This window comes from Akebia trifoliata, chromosome 5, assembly GCF_017979445.1.
Source record: "Akebia trifoliata isolate Shusen 1 chromosome 5, ASM1797944v1, whole genome shotgun sequence".
Lineage (NCBI taxonomy): Eukaryota > Viridiplantae > Streptophyta > Magnoliopsida > Ranunculales > Lardizabalaceae > Akebia > Akebia trifoliata.
In genome coordinates this window covers 17,965,038-17,985,683 of record NC_141379.1, presented here as the reverse complement: position 1 = coordinate 17,985,683, position 20,646 = coordinate 17,965,038, and the positions used below count along the sequence as shown (strand labels likewise).

General features: G+C 39.3%; 1 pseudogene; it reads right to left on the bottom strand.

The window, feature by feature from the left end:
* Positions 1-13,306: 13,306 nt before the first annotated feature.
* Positions 13,307-20,646, bottom strand: part of LOC147401584 (homeobox-leucine zipper protein MERISTEM L1 pseudogene) — an 80,004-nt pseudogene continuing 72,664 nt past the window's right edge.

The following is a 20,646-nucleotide window of genomic DNA, read 5'->3' as shown; positions in this document are numbered from 1 at the left end:
TGGAGTTGTTGAAGGAAACCACCGAGAATCAAGGGAAATTTTTGTATGAATTGATGATAAAAATCACCCTTCTAGACCCTACAATTGAAATTATTTCTAGTGGTCAAAAAAAAAAAAAAAAAAGGGAGAGTCATCCACTGGCACGCCTCCTCTGGGGACAAAACATGACACGTCATCTCACAACTAACTCTGCTAAAGAAAGACATGCGATCTATTTATGGAGGAAATTAAAATCTGAAGTAAAATAAGAAAATCCTCAAAAAGAGTGTATCAAAAGCACCAGAGTGCATCTTATATAAATACATGTATGGGTCGAGTTCTATTGACAAAATTTGAGACAGATTCGCACAAATGCTTTAATTCGTCAAATCTGTAAAAATCCAATGGTCAAGATCTATTTAAGTGCACGTGATTAATTCTTTCACTTAAAACTTTGAGAAATTGCAAACTCCTCCTTGGGTCACTAGTACCTCATCTTCTTCACTCCTCTTAACCCTAATCCTCTCCAAACCCTCACCATAGCAGTCACTTGCAAGAAGAAATTAGGCCATTTTCATGGTTCAGGCGATCACCATGGTTTAGTCGATTTCCATCTCTACAACCCATTTTAGGCCTTCTATTACTCTCCACCCAAACCAAACATACCAAACATACCAACATACGAATCCAAGCCATCTCATTAACCATTAACTAACACTAGACAGTCCCCACCCACCGTTGAATAATTGTTGAATTTGAACTTGGTTTCTATGAGTTAATGATGGTGATAGTGTCAATTTGAGGGAAATTTCATAAAAACCTTCATCAAGAAATAGTACCACTTGGTTATTAAGAAACCATAATCTTCAAAGAATAAGGAAGCTACAATGCTATATCATAGATGGTTTTATCCTTGGTGGTGTGATATGAGAACTAAAATTTGAAACTATTTTGGTTGATTAGGAAAAAAGTTCTAGTAGTCAACCAAGTTCTCTCCAATTCACACATTTCAACAGGTTTGTCTTTGAATCACTCTCTTACAACCTGAACAAAACAAATCAGGATATGTCAGAGACAAAGAGAAAGAACTCTCGATTCTATAATAGTGGTTTGGGTTTTAAGTGGTTGAGGGAGGTGGAATCAAATAAATTAAATGTGAAGGAGGGCAGAATAAAAAATGTAGAAATTTATCACTTAAACTCAAAACAGATTTGAATCGTTAGATTGAGCGCAATCTAACGACTAATGTCATTTTTGTGGATGTGAGTACTTTAATTTGTCTTTCGGTCCCGACCCATATATATATACCATTGTCTACTATGTAGAGTATATACAAAAAAAAAAATCCAGGGTTAATCAAACTCCAAAACTAAACCCTGAACAACCCCACACAAAAACTCTATACAACATATTTACATCATCAGACACCCACTTCAATACTCCACTATGACTCATAATTTAATGGTCATATCCACCGACCCATCTTCTTGTAGTTCCACTAAAACCAAGTAAACATAAGCTACGACCATCTCATCAACTAACAACAACTTGAAGCACCTCCTGGTAAAATCCTTCAGCACATCTATTCAGGCTGGCATCTTGACTTTACTTTGATTTTTTGAAACAAAATCCCAAACCCTACTACTCGGGAGTAGAATGGGTGAGTAACATGTATGTTACCTAGTAGAATAGGAACACAATAATGATTATAGGATGAACTAGTAATCATGTTAAAATCATAACTTACGGGATCAATTTCAATATAGGTTCATATATAAGTAGGAAACAACATAGCATCATAATGTGGTTTATTGATTAATTTGAGTACTTATATATTAATTACACAACTTTTCATAACTGGTTATACATTTCATCAAACACTCTTTCCTAACTATCTAACACCAAGCTCTTTAAATACTGGAATATTCTCCTAAATTCCATTATATTCGTGCCACTTGCTTCTTTCTAACTTTTGTTGGCCCTTTTCCTGACTTTGGTTGGCTGTTGACCAGGGTTCCACGATCATGAGGACCTTCTTTATGGAGATCAATCGATCGATTACTATAAGTTTCCCTCAATCACGGGGACTAACCATTTTCGTCTTACCTATCAAGCTAACATGTGAAATTCAAAGAAACCCTACCTTATGTAACCACTTTTCTTTCTCATTATAACCCAAAAATAAATAACACATCCCGGATACTATTGACCCAAACATAAATGCATGGGCCCTCCTTGGCCAAAAAGTAAATATCATCAAGTACTCCTGATCCAAATATAAATGAACACTAGGCACTTTTCACCCAAAATCAATTATTACGGATATTATTTTCTCATAAAAGTAGAGGGAAATAATTGCATGCTAAATCTAGGCCATATACGTGTTCTAATTGATTAAGTGGTACAAGATACAAAATAGTATACGAAAGCCCAGCCCTGCTGGCAAGGTAGGTCAGAGTAGAGACTTCCCTAGCCTAGCTAGCAGGGCAAGATAGCAATAAGCCAAATCAGACCTGCCAAGCAGGGCAGGCAAGATCTTAAGAAAATTGTAAAACTGTTGCGTGCACGTCAATCCCAAAGATCACGGAGGAGATCTCTGCAGGTAAGTATAATCGATTAAAAAGATCTCGATTAGGTAAACAACTCCGTAAAGTTAGTGGAAATCCCATGATTGTTGCCTATGGAGGAGGAAACCCTAAGGATAGTCAAGGGGGATAAATAGCACAATAAGCACTATAGAGGGGGATCCTTATAGAGAAATTAGAGTCTAACCAGTACTAAGGAGGATTCCTCTACTTTTCTAACTTAAGTGTCAAAGTGATTTGGACAAGTACCACGCCGTTGCGAGGAGGGGGGTGCTAAGAACAACTTCGTATCAGTGCGATTGGATTCATTGTATCCGTTCACCAAATTTCGACCACACAGAACTGACATCATCCGTGGAAACACCAGAAGAAAATTGATTTCGATTGAAATAATAGTGAGATCCATAAGAACAAATGAAATCAATACTTCCCCACCAGCGATTCTAGCCACAAATGCACAACTTTAGGCAATATTGGATGTCATGAGAAAATAACAGGAGTAAATGAAAAAGAAAATGGATGATTTAGTTGAGTAGAATTGAAACTTGAGCCAGCACTTCGACAACCAACAATCGGCGAGGCAAGATAGTTTACCAGAAGATGCTCCTTTTGCAAGCAAATATGGTCATACTTCCAGTACGGAAGGGAGTACATTGTTGTTAATCCCTTCGGGAGAAAGCAAAATAGAGGTTGCTACTGCTATCGCCTGGACTGAACTTGTAATGGGCATGACTAGAAAAGAGGTCAAAGAGATGATCAAAAAGGAGAATGAGATGATAAAAAGTGTCGACGTAGACACGGCAGCAGCACAAGCCGTTCGAGAGATTCAGAAGTCTCCATTTTCAATAGAAATCTTAGTCAAAGAAATCCCAAAAAAATTTGTATTATCATGTTTCACCCCTTATCCAGGGACGAAGAATCTTGTAGAACATCTTTTCTACTTCCGACTGAAAGCGCCCTCGATCCGCGGGGTGCGTGGATCCACTTTTGACTTTGAGGTTTGGGAGTCGCCACCTAGTTATTACGATCTAGGAACCAAATATTGACTCAAAACGGATAAAAATAACTAATCTACTTTTAAAAAAAATTGAGTTCGGGGATCACATTACAGGGTTGGAAGGTGTTAGGCACCAACCCCGTCCGGCAAACGCCGGTCTCTACTAAATCCCAAATAGAACTACATTGCTAAAAAGACCTAATCAATAAAAAAATTTAAATATTTACCTTTACGAAGACAACGGTCTTGTTCCCTTAGATCTGGTAGAATAGTTCTTCATACAACACTCCTCGCTTTATTCTGTCACCGGATTCGTTTCAGATCTCTAAAATAAAGTATCTTCTTCTGAATTTTTTTAATTTTTTATAGATTTCTGGGATGTTTTGGAAGAGTTTATAGGTATTTTCTGAGCTAAAGCTGGGGTATGGATGTTAGGTAAGGAGTTGGGACTTCAAAATCAAGGTTTATGGGAGGCTAGTGAAGCTTTTTGACCTACTTTTTCTATGGTTTATTTTTAGATACGAAAATAGGTTGTAAGGACCCCTATTTATAGATTTTTTTAAGTGCTTATTTAGATAGAGTTAGTGTTTAATTATAATTCTTTAAGAAAGAGTTATTGTTTAATTATAATTGTTTTAGGTAGAGTTATATTTTAATTAGAATTGTTTTAAATTTAATTAGGATTGTTTTAAATAGAGTTGTTATTTAATTATGATTGTTTTAAGATTTTGACTTTTAGTCTCACTTGATTGACTTTAAGATTTTGACTTTAGTCTTACTTGATTGAATTTAACATCTTGACTTTAGTCTTACTTGATTGAATTTAACATCTTGACTTTAGTCTTACTTGATTGACTTTAAGATTGACTTTAGTTTTACTTGATTAACTTTAAGATCTTGACTTTAGTCTTACTTGATTGACTTTAAGATTGACTTTAGTTTACTTGATTAACTTTAAGATCTTGATTTTAGTCTTACTTGATTGACTTTAATCTTACTTGATTGACTTTAAGATCTTGACTTTAGTCTTACTTGATTGACTTCAATATTAACTTTTGTCTTACTTGATTGACTTTAAGATCTTGACTTTAGTCTTACTTGATTGACTTTAATATTGACTTTAGTCTTACTTGATTGACTTTAAGATTTTAACTTTAGTTTTACTTGATTGACTTTAATTTTAATTAGGATTTCACTTTACATTAACTAATATTTTAATTATTAATTTCTGAATTTTTAATTATTAAAATTGTAAAATTATCGTTTTGCCCTCGGAGAGGACCTTTTGCATTTTAAGTCGGTTTTCAATGTTCTGGAATTGGTTTTTCGTAAGGAATTCAATGGGAATATTGGATTTTATCATTTATGAAATTTTTTGTGAGAAATGATCGTTAACTTTGTGAGGGGCATTTTCGTAATTTTGTCAAATTCTGTAAAAATTAGCGAAATGATTTATTTGATTTCGATTTATTATTTTATGTGTTTGAAAGGATTTTTCTAAGCGTAATGTAAGCTCTAGGGATGTTTTGATGTTAGGGATATTTTGGTAATTTAGTCATTTTTTAGTGATTTTTACCATGAAGCTTCTTTTTGTTTGTAAAATGATTTCTATGTTTTTTAGGTTATATTTTCCTAGCGTAGCGTGATTTCTACAGTTTTGTTAATTTGCGATACCTCATCCGGATTTCTAAAACATATCTGGTAATAAAATAAAGTATTGGAATAAACATCCATCATTGGGAACCATTGCAATCGGGTTGACGAGTTGATTAATCAGGCGAATACAAAAATGGGGTGTCTACACCAACAGATGCTTGTATTGTGGGAGGAGAAGGAAGGGCTGATGTGTAGATTGTTCCCCTCGAGCTTGCAGGGGAACATGCTAACTTAGTTCCATAAGTTGCCGTGCGAGTCCATTGTCTCATTTGAGGAGCTCAACACTGCCTTTGTAGCGTGATACATAGGTAACAGGAAGAGTGGGGGGAGATATCAATGTGTTACTTAGTATGATGTTGAGATCGGGGAAGAGCCTTAGACAATTTACGAGATTCAGAAAAAAAAGCAATGTTTTTAAAGAGTTGTGATAAGAGAACGGATGTGGTGGCATTCAGAAATTCTTTACCATCCGGCTCAGGGTTGTATAGGTCTCTAGTGAAGAAGAAGCCGAAAAATTTGAATGAGTTGCTCGAAAGAGCAGTAAAGTACATCTGCTTAGAAGATGATCCTCAGAGCTCAGCAGGGAAGAATAAGATTATACATGCTGTGGAGAAGCCCAGTAAACAGTACCAGCTACAACAGAAGAGTATGAAAAGGCCGTTCGAGCAAGAAAGGGAGAGAAGAAGAGGAGGGACGTATTTCATTATGCATCCCTATGAAATCCTGCCCTCATCACGCATGAACCGTATTTCGAGTGGCTCACACTTCTCCGTCGGTATCAGATTCACCAAGGCGAGAGATATTGTGAGTATCACAAGGTGCGGGCGTACACCACAAATAGATGCCAAACTTTGAGAAGATTCTTGCAGAAGCTTGCAGAGTAAGACAGATTAAAAGATTTGCCCAGGAGACAAAGAGAGGACCCACCTCGGGATCAGAATCGCAAAGCAAACCAGTTGCCTATCAAAGGACAGGATGGAATGGTAGCAGTGATACACGTTATCCTCAGAGAAGGGGGTAAAAAACTTGGGTAGGTTATAACCAATGAAAGAGCAAAAAGAAGAAGAGTTGAACATCTGGCTCACATTTTTACAACTAGGAATAGACCTACAGAAGAGATAGAACCCTTTGGGGAGCAAACGGTGGCGTTCACCGAGAAAGACTTGGAAGGAATATCGAGACTCCATTATGATACATTGGTTGTAACCCTGTGAGTAAACACCTTCACGCTTAAGAGGGTGTTGATCGACGACGGTAGCTCAGTGAATATTTTGTATGTTTTGGCTTTCTTGAATATAGGCCTCAGTAGGAATGTGTTCGCCTCGGTAGAAGCACCGTTGGTCTGGTTCGACTGGAAATCAAATCAGCCATGGGGAGAGATCGTGTTTCCGATGCAAGCAGGACCGATAACCTTGATAACCAGGTTCGTGGTTGTTGAGGCGAGTTCCCCATACAATGTTATCCCGAGGAGGTGGTAGACGCATGAGATGTGAGCAGTCCTATCCACATATTACCAGGTTGTCCAATTCTCCACATCGTAGGGAATGTGGGATGTGTGAGGTGACCAAGTAGCAGCTCAAGTATGCACATTGAGCAGGAAAGAGTCGCCCGAGGACAAAGTACAACAATAGTAATTATAGTGGGGAGAGACCAAGCTTGATGGACCCCCATGCTTAGAGGGCATTCAAATGATAGATGTGGGAGAAGGGAAGTAAATCGAAGTAGGGACCAAACTGGAATCGAAAGAACTGACGGAGTTAATAGAATGCTTAAAAAGAAATCGGGACGTCTTCACCTAGTCTATCGAAGAGATGTCAGGGATTAGCACGGAGTGATTTGTCACCATCTAAATGCAAAGCCAACTTTCAAGCCGGTTAAATAGACACCAAGGAGATTAGCACCATGGTTTAGAGAGGCTGTGAATGACGAGGTAAGCAGGTTGATGAGGGCTGAGTTCATAAAAGAGGTGCAGTTCCCGTAGTGGATAACAAATATTGTGGTAGTACCCAAGAAGAATGGAAAAAAGACAGGGTCTGCATAGACTTCACAAACTTAAATAAGACATGTCCCAAGGATAGCTTCCCAATGCCAAAGATAGACCAGTTTGTATATGCGACTTCTAGCCACTAGATATTATCTTTTATGGACGGCTACTCTGGCTACAATCAGATATAGCTCAGCTTGGAAGATCAAGAAAAAATAGCATTCATTACAGAGCAAGGGCTTTATTACTATAAGGTGATGCCCTTGGCTCTAAAGAATGCATGAGCTACATATCAGAGGCTGGTAACAAAGCTTTTTAGAGATTTGTTAGGTAGAACAACAGAGGTATAGATAGATGACCTACTAGTCAAAAATAGGAAGAAGGGAGATCACATTAGCGATTTGGAAGAGGTCTTTTCTAGGATAAGGAAAGTGGGGATGAAACTTAACCCGAAGAAATGCACTTTCGCATTAACTACAGGGAAATTCTTGAGTTATTTAGTTACAAAAAGAGGGATCGAAGCCAACCTAGTTCAGATCAGAACGTTATTTGAAATGCCGTCCCCAAGAACCTAGAAACAAGTTCAAAAGCTTGCAGGGAGAGTAGTTGCACTAAACCATTTTATAGCCAGATCTTTTGATAAATGTAGGCCCTTGTACCAGTTGCCGTGAAAAAATTCCAAGTTTGAATGGATAGAAGAATGTGAACAAGCTTTCTTAGAACTGAAAAGATACCTTGACAAACCACCATACTTTCCAGACCAGAAGTAGGAAAAGTATTGGGATTGTATTTTGCTACTTTAGAGCATGCGCTAAGTTCAATCTTGGTCAGAACTAGAGTAGTAGTAGAGCAACCCATCTATTTTCTGAGTAAAAGCTTCACAGATATAGAAATGCACTATTCAAAACTCGAAAAATTGGGGGTAGCCTTGGTCTATACGACACTACGCCTATGACCATACTTTTAGGCACATCGAGTGTAGGCCATCATGGAATTTCCTCTAAAATATGTACTAGAGAAGGCAAAAAGATCAGGCAGAATGGCAAAACGGGCGGTGCAATTGGCAAAGTTTGGGCTCAAATTCGAACTCAGAGTTTCGTTGAAAGGCCAAGCGTTAGCCGACTTCTTGACAGATTTCCCAGTAGAAGAGAAGGCAGATCTGTTAGTAAAAGAGTTAGAGTAGGCGGACGATGAACAAGAATTGCAAGGTGGTCCGGGGTGGAAAACATACGTGGACGAATCGTCTAATATCGAGAGGTTAGGGATTGGAGTTGTGCTAATCACCCCAGATGGGACAAGAATAGAAAATGTGGTTACAATGGGATTCAAGGAGTTGAATAATGGGGCAGAATACAAGGTGATACTACTCGACCTCGAATCCTTAGCAAGTCTGGGAGTATCTGAGGCCATCGTTGTAGACACCCCATTTTTGCACTCACCTGATTAATCAACTCGTCAACCTGATTGCGACGGTTCCCAATGATGGATGAATATCCTAATGTTTTTGTTTATTACTAGATATGTTTCAAAAATTCGGATAAGGTATCTCAAAGTAACAAAACTGTAGAAACCACGCTACGCTAGGAAAATATGACCCCAAAAACGTAGAAATCATCATTTTGTAGATAAAAAGAAGCTTTACAATAAAAATCACTAAAAATGACCAAATTACCCCTAACATCAAAACATCCTTAGAGCCCCCTTTATGTTTAGGAAAACCTTTTTGAACACATAAAATAACAAAGTGAAACCAAATAAATCATTCCGTCAATTTTCACTAAATTCGATAAAATTACGAAAATGCCCTTCATAGGGTCCACGATCATTACACACCAAAACTCCATAAATGATATAAACTCATAATCCCATTGATTCCTTACGAAAAATCGATTCTAAAACATCTCGGAATATTGAAAAACGACTTGAAACGCAAAAATTCTCTTTGGGGGTAAAACGATAATTTTTTAATTTTAAAATTTAAAATTAATAAATAAAACATTAATTAACGTAAAGTGAAACTGTAGACACCCCATTTTTGCAATCACCTGATTAATAAACTCGTCAACCTGATCGCGACGATTCCTAATGATGGATGATTATTTCAATATTTTATTTGTTACTAGATATGTTTCAGAAATTCAAATGAGGTATCTCAAACTACCAAAACTGTAGAAAATACACTACGCTAGGAAAATATGACCCAAAAAACATAGAAATCATCATCTTGCAGACAAAAAGAAGTTGCATAGTAAAAATCACTAAAAAATGACCAAATTACCAAAATACCCCTAACCTCAAAACATCCCTAGAGCCTACATTACGCTTAGAAAAATCCTTTCAAACATATTAAACAACAAATTGAAACCAAATAAATCATTTCGTCAATTTTCACAAAATTCGACAAAATTACGAAAATGCCCGCCCCTCATAAAGTTCACGACCATTTTGCATAAAAAATTTCATAAATGACACAAACCAATATTCCCATTGAATTTCCTATGAAAAATCGATTCCAAAACATCCTCGAACATTGAAAAACGACTTAAAACGTAAAAAGTCATCTTCGAGGGCAAAATGATAATTTTACAATTTTCATAATTAAAATTTTAAAATTAATAATTAAAACATTAATTAATGTAAAGTGAAATCCTAATTAAAATTAAAGTCAATCAAGTAAGATTTAAGTCAAAATTTTAAAATCTAGTCAATTAAGTGAGACTTAAGTCAAAATCTAAAATCAAGTCAATCAAGTAAGACTTAAGTCAAAATCCTAAATTCTAGTCAATCAAGTGAGACTTAAGTCAAAATCATAAAATCAAGTCAATCTAATAAGACCAAAGTCAAACTCTAACCCTAATAGAATTCTAATTAAACTCTAAAACTATCTAAAAGAAACATAATTAAACTCTAAAACCCTAATAAAATTCTAATTAAACTCTAAAACTATCTAAAAAATTTCTAATTAAACTCTAAAACTATCTAAAAGAAATATAATTTAACTCTAACTATATTTTAAAAACTCTTTAAAAAATCTATAAATAAGGGTGTCTACACCCTATTTTCGTAGGTAAAAATAAATCTTAGAAAAAGTAGGTCAAAAAGTGTCCCTAACATTTCCAAAACCCTTATTTTGAAGCCTTAACCCTTTACTTATCATCCAACCCCCAACTTTTGCTAAAAAAATATCGAAAAATCCTTCAAAAATACCTAAAAATTCATCAAAAATTAGGAAGTACTTAGATTTAAGGAGAAGATACTTCATCTTGGAGATCTGAAGTGGATCCAGTAACGAAAACGAAACAATGAATCACAAGCAAGGAATCTCTCCGCCAACTCTGAGGGAATTATCGTTGTGATCATCTAGGTATTTTTCATTCTTGTTTATTTATTTAGGTCTTTTAGCAATGTAGTTTTATTTGAAAAAAGTAGAGACCGGTGTTTGTCGGGCAGGGTTGGTGCCTAACACCTTTCAACCCCGTAACGTGATCCCCGGACCCATATTTTCTTTCATAGTGTAGACACGTGATTTCGTCATTACGACGACCACATCTACAATGGTTTGGAGTCGCCACCATTCATATTATAAGTGGGTGTGAATGGTCACCCGATGTGCATTTTTTGAAAAAGTGACATTTTTGACGTTTTAGCGACTCTCGATGGATAGGAACTAATCGAACATCTAGATTCGGGGTAAGCGACTCGGTTGGAGAAAAGGGAAGGTGTTAGGCACCCTTTTCTCCCCACTAAAGAGTGGTAACCTCAACTAACTCGGTCATTTTTTATTTAAAAAAATGTGAAAAGATATGTGCCACGTGGTGCATTTGTACCCTAGATAGGGGTTCATTTTCGGCTTGATCATAGGGTCATTCCATTGATGGAAATGACCCTTATAGACCTTTAGCCTTGGGGTCCATTCATCCTAAAAAATAAAATGAAGGGGAGAGGGGTGATAGAAGAGGGAGGAGGAGAGGTGTAGAAGAGAAAGGGGGGGGGGGGTGCTTTGAACCCACCTTATATCTTCTTTCTTCTTCTTCTTTGAGTCTTCTTGAGTCCTTAGTATTTTAAGCAAATACAACTTTTGTATGGTTGAAGGAATAGAGAAGAGATGATGAGAGAGATGAGTGTAGTAGGTGGTTTTTTTTGTTGAGACTTGAGGATGATTAGTGAGAGAGAAGTGGTAATCTTGGTGAGAATTGGTGATGGTTGTTAGTAGAGAGAGTGTTGGGGAGAAGTTTTGTAATGAGAAGTTGGGGCCATTTTTGGGAAGAGAGGAGGGTATTTATAGATGTTGAGGAGTTATTTTAGGGATATAATGGGGTGAAGTGAAGAAAAAGGGTAGAATGGTTATGAGTTTGAGAGAGAAGTGGGTGTAATTTAGAGGAGATTGGAGGGTATTTAAGGAGGGGGGTTAAATGGGTGAGTTTTGACCCCAATGGTTTGGATCCTACCCAACCCATTTGGGTGGAGTGTTTGGTGAGGTGAGTTTAAGATGGTGGTTGAGATCAAATGGTATTTGATTTAAGAGAATGAGGATTTAAAGAGGTGGTTGATGATATTTTGGGAGGGTGAGGGAGATGATGCCATGTGTCAAAGTGGTTGAAAATGAAGGGTTGGATAAGTTGATGGGAGAGGTTGAGTGTTTGACTTGAGAGGATGGTGTAGGTTTTGGTTGTAGATGTAGGTTTTGTAGGGAATGATGAGGGTAGATTAGGGGAGGTATAGGTTAGGGGTGTGGGTAGATGTGTTTGATTTGAGAGAAAAGGTGATGGGTTGATGTGTGGGTAGATGGGATTTAAAGCAAATTAATGGGGTAGGTAGTTGGGTGAGGGAGGTGAGATGGGGTGATGACATGTGTCATCTTTTGATGATAAAAGAGTGATTGGTTGATGTGGGTTTGTGGTTTATGGGTTAGGGGTGTGGGTGGGATAATGATTGGATATGGTTAATGATTTGTGTGTTTTGTAGTGTTGGGCTTGGGTTTTAGAAATGGTTTTGGGTTTTAGGGTTTGGTTGAGGGTTATTTTGGAATGGATTTTGAGGGTATAGGTTGGTTTTAGATTTTAGGTGATGTGGGATTGATTTTAGGCTAGGGTAAGATGAGAAATCGTTTAGGAAAGTGTTGAGGGCTCATGGGCCTTAGGTGGGCCTATGTTTTTTTGCGGATTCGGAGGCGGAGCGGTGGTAGTAGAGGAGGGGTAGGCATCCCAAGTCTCACATTTTTAATTTTTTAATTTTTTAGATTTTTGCAATCATTAGTTTGATAAAAAATGCCACGTGTTGGCGAATCGGGCTTTTTAGGCCCGTTGGTGAAATTTATCGAAATTTGACGTTTTTTATTTTGGAAGTAGAGCGGTGAATATTGGGAAGACGTAAGGTAGGCCGAGTCCTTTTGGTAGGTCTCCTAAACCATTGAGAGGTCTTAGGGGCCTCGGGTTGGTAAAAATGTCACTTTTCAATGACTTGGGCCTTTAAGGCCCGTTGGCCCATTTATTTAAAAATCGATATTTTTGGGCCCTTTCGAGAAGTGGCCCGTTCAAATTGAGGTGTCTACAGCTGCCCTTCTTTGCAGGAATTGCGTGCAAAAAACTGCAAAGAATAGACTAAACCCCTATTTGTACGGGCCAGAAAAGTTCTGTACAAATACGATCTCGAATTATCGATTGTATTGAAGATTTTTGTGGAAAATGGCTGCTCAAGCACGGGGTCTGACAGAGTTTTGCCTTATTAATTCATTGATCTCAATGGCGCGGAGCTCGTGTGAGATCTTTGATTTGATGAAAATTTGATGAGTTTTGAAATTCGACTATTTCTTCGATCGTGTTTTGACAAGTCGGAGTTGAGTGCAACTCGAAAGGTTTTTGAAAAATTCTTTTAATTTTTTTTTTTGTTACCTTCTTTTGTTGATCTTGCTCTGTTTCTATCATAAGCTAACCTTCTCAATTCATGCATTGTCCTTTGATACCTTTGATCTTTTCAACGGCGCAAGCAGTGAGGTTGTTAGCAGTCGCCACAAATCCGAAAGAGAGTTTTCCAGTTGGAACACAAGCAATATGATTGTTAACAGCTGTCACTGATCCAAGAGAGAGTTTTGCAGTAATATGATTGTTAACAACTGTCACAATCTAAGAAAGAGTTTTGCAGTTGGAACCGAATCGACCAAGACCTTGCATTGGTGCTACTCTCTTGTAATATCAACATGTTGTTCTGACTGGAATTTGGAGTATTAACTCGCAGTAGAGAAACACAGTTACCAGGATCTCTACCATTAGCAATATGTGCCATTTCTTGAACAGTACCGCCATTAGAAAGAATGTCCCACTCACTTCTAAAGTTCTCATCGCGAAGGAAATTGAAAACTCCCTTTGGTGAGACTGGAAGCCAGAAAGAAGTAGCTGCACTTAGCATAATACCAGGAGGCCTGCTGAGATCATCTATGCTTTTTCCAATCATGGCCCTTACATCTTCAGCGCCACTTCCCGATAATGTTGTCCATGTGTGAGCAGTAGAAGCACTTACACCAGAACAAAAACTCATTACCATTCTTTCAGCTAACTTCAACGTATTCTTTCGCCCTTCTTGACTTGTGATCACACCAACATCTCCAGCGGGCATGTTACTAGCCATAACATTTGCAAGGCGTTCACCTTGTTGATCTAGGGTAGCAACCCAACGCTTTGCGCCAAACCTAGGGCTGGAGTTAACTAGTGTTTTATATATACTATGAACTGCCTTATCATCCACTTCTACGTGTTCGACCCATATAACCTTGGAGTAACCATTTGGCATTTCTTGGATTTACACAACCTGATGGCCTTCTTCGACATCTCGATATCAGGCTAGGACACAAATGATCCAAGGACACATCAACAACCACCCAAATTCCCTCGGAGTGCTGTTTACAATATCTTACAAAGAAACTTTCTCGGGTTGGAACCAGAGGTGAAGGGACTTGGAATTCTGCTGTCATCACTTGAAGGGCTCCATTGTAATTTCCTGCTACGCCTGTTGATAGAACCTCAAGAGTTGTTGCTTTTGAAACAATGTTAGAAAACACGGTGGACCACTGATTCACATCCATAAGGATCTCAACAAGGTTAATGTGATTCATGATAACAACGGCAGTTTCTCGAGAAGCTTCTGATTTCGATAGTTTTGGTCCAATTCCCCTCGGGAATGTTGTATGTACTCATCTTCACTTAGAATCTCATAAGCGTCGTTAAGGCCACGCATCCATAAGGATTTTTCTAGTTAGGTCATTCTTATAAACTCTTCCATTGCTACAACTGTAAGTTCGATGATCAATGGTTTATCTACCTCAGTAGGCCCGGAGAGTGATCTTAGGAGGGGTTTGCATGCGGTCCCTTCTTCGATGCCTTCGCATCTTGTCTAGTGAGTCGTGATGATGAGTCAGGCTGAAAAATTGATGATGAGTCGGGCTGTCCGGCTCCGTGCTTTGTAAGAATGCTTTGACTCTTTTTTCATGATGTTTGATTGATTTCATTACAAAATGTTGAAAGATTAATGCAAAAAAAATAGGTTTTGTACTTACTTGGCCTCAGGTGTATCTAATGCTTTGAAAACTTGAAGTTTTGAATAAGTCCTAGATTTTTTCATCATCGGCCCAAATAGTAGTTTTTCTTTTTTGATATTTTTATGAAATATCTTTATCAAATGAGTAAGATAAATTCAGAGTTTGTAAAATCTTTGGTTGCGACGATCTTGGTTTTTTTGCCAATCACAGAGGATATAAACGTCAATTGCTCTTTTGATTCCTTTAGAGTCATTCCCAGTGCCCTGGTATTGGAAGACTATTATCCGTTTGGGTCTCGGAATTTTAGAAAGATTTTACCGTTCACAGTTTATACTCTTGCGGGCCAGGAGTTTTTTTTTTTTTTTTTTTTTTACCGTTATTGCCTCCGATGCCAACTACGGTTGCATCAGATCCGGTCCCGGTTTCCACATTTTTACGCATCGACGTCCTTTTTGGGATTTTCATCGTGCTGGTGGCTTTGATCTTGCCATAGTCTGATTCTTTTACTCATAGCGCCCTTTCAGGTTTTCACTATGCCCTTTCAGACCATGCTTGTATTTTTCTAGATTTTTCGTTACAATTCTGCTCGAAGTCTCAGTGTCTTTGTGGCTTGGTGACTTAAGTTGAGCTGCAAGATCGACGACTCTACTCTTGTAGGGGTACTCTTTTTTTTCGAATATCCGATCTGGATTCCCCTCTCGAGTCTTCCAACGACTGACAAGACTTTGAGGTCCGGACCAAGTTGCAAGATCATTGGTGTTGCCACTGTCGTTATGTTGCCCTAGAACATTTCCTGATCAAAAAGGACTTTAAGTAGGACGAAACGTTGGCTTAGGCTTATGGTAGTAGAAGGTTACAAAAAGGTTAAGGTCTGGGTCTTAGTTTATCTAAAGTGGAATAAACATGGGGTTCGTCTATTTTTGTTTCGGAAAAGTGATCTATGTCTCCTCCCAGCGTCTCTCGAACTTGTTTAGGCTGGAGATTTGGGTCGAGCCAAGATCAAGTGTTCGAGTTTTTGACTTTCTTGATTTTTTTTTGTATTTTTAGCCGTTCACAGTTTATCCTCATGCGGGCCAGGAGTACTTTTGATGCTTTTGATTTTTCTATTCTTTCTGATCTTTTTTTTTTTTTTGTAGTTGTTGACTTACCCCAGTCTTAGGTTAAGAAATGAACGTGATGGCTCAAAAGGGTTGACTAGGTGTGTGATGGTTTGTTTGGGATAACAAAAATGGCCTTTCGTCATCTCAGGGTCAGGTCTTAGGCGTAATATTTCTTAACAGTGTCAGCATTGATCGGTTGCGGGAAGACTTGTCCGTCCATTTCTGTGAGAATCAGAGCTCCTCCTGTCATTACCTTCTGTACGATGAATGGTCCCTCATAGTTTGGTCTGAACTTTCCTCTGGCGTCTTCTTGAATTGGTAGAATCTTCTTTAAGACCAGGTCTCCAGGCGAGAAATGCCTAGGCTTAACTTTCTTGTTATAGGCATGAGCTATTCGTCGTTGATAGATCTGTCCATGACAAATGGCTGCAAGGCGTTTCTCTTCAATTAGATTCAGCTGATCAAACCGAGCTTGAATCCATTCAGTCTCATCTAGCTCTGCTTCTTTTAAGATTCGGAGGGAGGGAATCTCAACCTCTACGGGTAAGACTGCTTCCATTCCGTAGACCAGTGAATACGGAGTTGCCCCAGTCGAAGTTCTGAACGAAGTACGGTAGGCGTGTAGTGCAAAGGGCAACATGTCGTGCCAATCTTTGTATGTAACTGCCATCTTCTCGATTATTTTCTTGATGTTCTTGTTGGCTGCCTCGACTGCTCCATTCATCTTAGGTCTGTAGGGTACAGAGTTGTGATGAGTGATCTGGAAGTCTTCGCACATTTTGATCATGTCCTTGTTCTTGAAGTTTTTAGCATTGTCAGTTACCAATCCGCTGTGGAAGTCCATACCGGCAGATGATGTTATTCTTGACAAACTTCAAGACATTGCTTTTGGTGACATTGGCATATGAGCTGCTTCTACCCACTTGGTAAGTAATCGATAGCAACAAGGATGAAACGATGCCCGTTTGCAGCTTTTGGCGAGATCTGCCAATGACATCCATGCCCCTAGAGTGAGAAGGGCCAAGGAGTGGTCATATTATGTAATTCTGAAGGTGGGGCATTGATTTTGTTGGCATATATTTGGCATAGATGGCATTTGCGGACATGCTGATAGCAATCACTCTCCATTGTCGACCAATAGTATCCCATCCTCATGATCTTCTTAGCAAGCATATGACCATTCATGTGAGGTCCGCAGACTCCTCCATGTACAGTCTCAATTAGTCGTTTCGCTTCTGTTTCTGCCACACACCTAAGTAAGATCTCATGGTGCGACTTCTTGTACAGAATACCGTTGCTCAAGAAAAATTGTCCTGCTAGCTTCTGAATGGTCCTTCTATCATTTGGCGTTGCGTCTGAGGGGAGTGTTCGATCTTCAAGATATGCCTTGATGTCAGAATACCATGCTTTTCTTCAGATTCTTCTACTTCAACGGGTAAGCAATAGGCTGGCTCATCTTGAATTCCAATCTCAATAGGGTCGATGATTAGTCGTCTCCGAGATGTTGATCATAGAGGCCAGTGTAGCTAGTGCATCGCTGTGCAAACTAGAGCTTACTGCTCGGCATGTAGCGTGAATGTTCATCTCCATCGAGCGTAGCTGAGTTGTTCAAGGTACCGTCTGCTCTGCTCTCGGGTCTTCCATTCTCCAGTCGTCTGATAGACTACTAAGCTTGAATCTCGAAAACATCGATTTCATCTACCTCGAGATCCAGTGCTGCCTTCAACCCTGCTATGCATGCTTCGTATTCAGCCTCATTGTTGGAACATTGAAATTTTAGTCTGATTGCGATTGGCACGTGGGATCCATCTGGCTTGATCAGAACTGCCCCTATTCCGTTCCTTTCTGATTGGCTGCTCCGTCGAAATACATTTTCCATCCTGGTTCCTCATTATCGTCTTCAACCTCAGTGATCAGTATGGCTTCATCAGGAAAGTTCGTTTTTAATGGCTCGTAGTCAGGCAACGGGTGCTCGGCTAGGTGGTCGGCGATTGCTTGCCCCTTGATGGCTTTTTGAGTGACATAGGTGATGTCAAACTCAGATAACAATAGTTGCCATTTTGCAGTGCGACCTGTTAATGCTGGTTTTTCGAAAAGGTACTTCAGGGGGTCCATCCTTGCTATTAGCATAGTCGAGTAACTCAGCAAATAGTGACGTAGTCGTTGAGATGCCCAGACTAATGCGCAGCAAGTCTTCTCAAGTGTTGAATATTTTACTTCGTACTCGGTAAATTTCTTGCTGAGATAGTAGATGGCCTGTTCTTTCCGTCCTGATTCATCGTGTTGCCCTAGCACACCCCCATTGACGTTTCTTGTACCGAGATGTACATCAGCAAAGGTCGCCCTAGAGTAGGAGGGACTAGGACTGGTGGATTGAGCAGATATTGCTTAATCTTGTCGAACGCTTCCTGACAGTCCTTGTTCCATTTCTTCGGTGTGTCTTTCCTGAGTAGTTTGAAGACTGGCTCACAAATAGGCGTAAGCTGTGCAATGAAACGGCTAATATACTGTATTCTTCCCAAGAATGCCCGAACATTTCTCTCTGAAACGGGTGCTTTCATCTCGAGGATATACTTGGTTTTTGCCGGATCTATCTCGATGCCTTTTCTACTGACGATGAAACCCAGTAGTTTGCCCGATGTTGCCCCGAATACACATTTTGCAAGATTTAGCCTTAAACTGTATTTCCTCAGCCTGTCGAACAACTTCTTTAGATTTACCAGATGATCTTCTTCAATACTGGATTTATCAATCATGTCGTCTACGTAGACTTCCATTTCCTTGTGGATCATATCGTGGAATAGTGCGATCATTGCCCGTTGGTAAGTCGCCCCTGCGTTCTTCAGCCCGAATGGCATGACTTTGTAGTGAAAAGTACCCCATGGCGTGATAAATGCAGTTTTTTCCTGGTCTTCTTCCGCCATTTTTATTTGGTTATAGCCTGAAAAGCCGTCCATGAACGAGAACATGCCATGCCCTGTTGTACTATCGACTAGAGTGTCGATGTGGAAGTGGGAAATCATCCTTAGGACTGGCCTTGTTTAGGTCCCGATAGTCAACACACATGCATACCTTCCCATCTTTCTTGGGTACTGGGACGACATTAGCCAACCACTCAGGGTACGTAGAGACTGCAAGAAATCCGGCTTCGAACTGTTTCATGACTTCGTCCTTGACCTTGAGAGTCCATTCTGGCTTTAATCTTCTCAACTTCTGCTTAATCGGCTTACTTCCGGAGGCAATTGGTAGTTTGTGCACGACAAGATCTGTGTCCAATCCCAGCATATCCCTGTACGACCATGCAAAGACATCTTGATAATCTTGTAAGAGTTTGATCATTTCTTCCTTTTGTCGTGACGTTAATAAGATTCCGATTTTGACAATTCGTGGGTCCTCTTCGGTACCAAGATTGATTGAATCTGTATCCTCAATGTTTGGCTGAACACCTTTCTCGTGACGTTCTACCAAGTCTTTGATTTCTTTAGGCGGGTACTCCATTTCGTCCTCAGACTCTTCTTCGATCCCCATGAGGTCAAAGTCGAGTTCAAGATCGAAATCATACTCGTCCCTTTCAAATTCTGTTTTATCTGGGTACTCATTTGATCGAGACATATCCCTTGAAAACTCTTTTTTTGACTTTTGGAAAATATCTATTTTTTTGTAATTTTGAACGTTTTTTGATTTTTTTGACTTTTGAGAAATTTTTGATTTTTTTACTTTTTGAGGAATATTTATTTTTTTGTTACTTTTCGAATACCTGAAATAAGAAGAACAATCATGCGAATTCGTTAATAAAGATAGGGAGCCCTCAAAACAGTCTTTACCCGAGGACGAGGGCTCGTTATGATCCTCGGGCAAACTAGATTTGTTTAACGACGTTTTTTTTTTGAGGCCTCAACAGCCTCAAGGGTCAATGGGAATTCCTCCCAATTGTTCAAAACTTCCCCTTCTCTGAGGGGGCGGATGAGATGTGAAAGTGATGTGTTGGGTGATTTGGTCGGTGGTTCGGAGATAACCATGATCTCCGATTGATTTTTGTCAGATTGGGGCATGGTCCCTCCCAAGCTTGGTGGGATGATGACTGATGCCCAGTCAATGCCCGTTGGAAAGGGTGAGTCTTCCTTTTGGTCGGTAGTGATTTTCACGTTGGTGGATTTTAAAACGGTCTCGGATAGACTTTCGTTGGAATCCCCATTGAATAGAACATCAATGCCTTCTACGAAGGATGGTTGGGACTCAACAACTGAGTCTTCTTGAAAGTGCAGTGGTGCGATTTTTACCGTTTTTGCCCTTTTTGCCAATGGTGGTTCCGATAGGTTGTCGGGTCTGATATGAGACTTTGAGAAGCTAACGCTAATGTGAGGGACTCGGCCGAGGTTCCAGACATTCGATTCCCGATTTTTCTTTCTTGCTAGTCGAAGTTCTTTCTTCTTTTCTTTCATTTCTGCTATATCCTTCTTTGTGGGCCTAAACCCCAGACCAAAATAATGAGTATCCTTTCTTGCTTCGACAGTTGTAGCTCTTCCTCTTCCTCCTGGTCCCAACCCCTGCTTGGGTCGATAACCTGCCCTCTTCATGATCCGACCAATCATAAGGTTTGCTCTTGATAGCTTTGCTCTTACCTTCTCCTTCCCCTTCTCGATGTAATTGACAGCCGCGAATTGGTACTAATGGTAGAATGCCTTGTCCTTCGTCATCTCTATATCAATAAATGGCACGTCCGGAGCTCTGCCGCCGGGATCAAGTTTTCTGCCAAAACGGATATCATTCTCTATCCCATGATGAATTTGACTCTCTGGTGTAGAGAAGAAGGT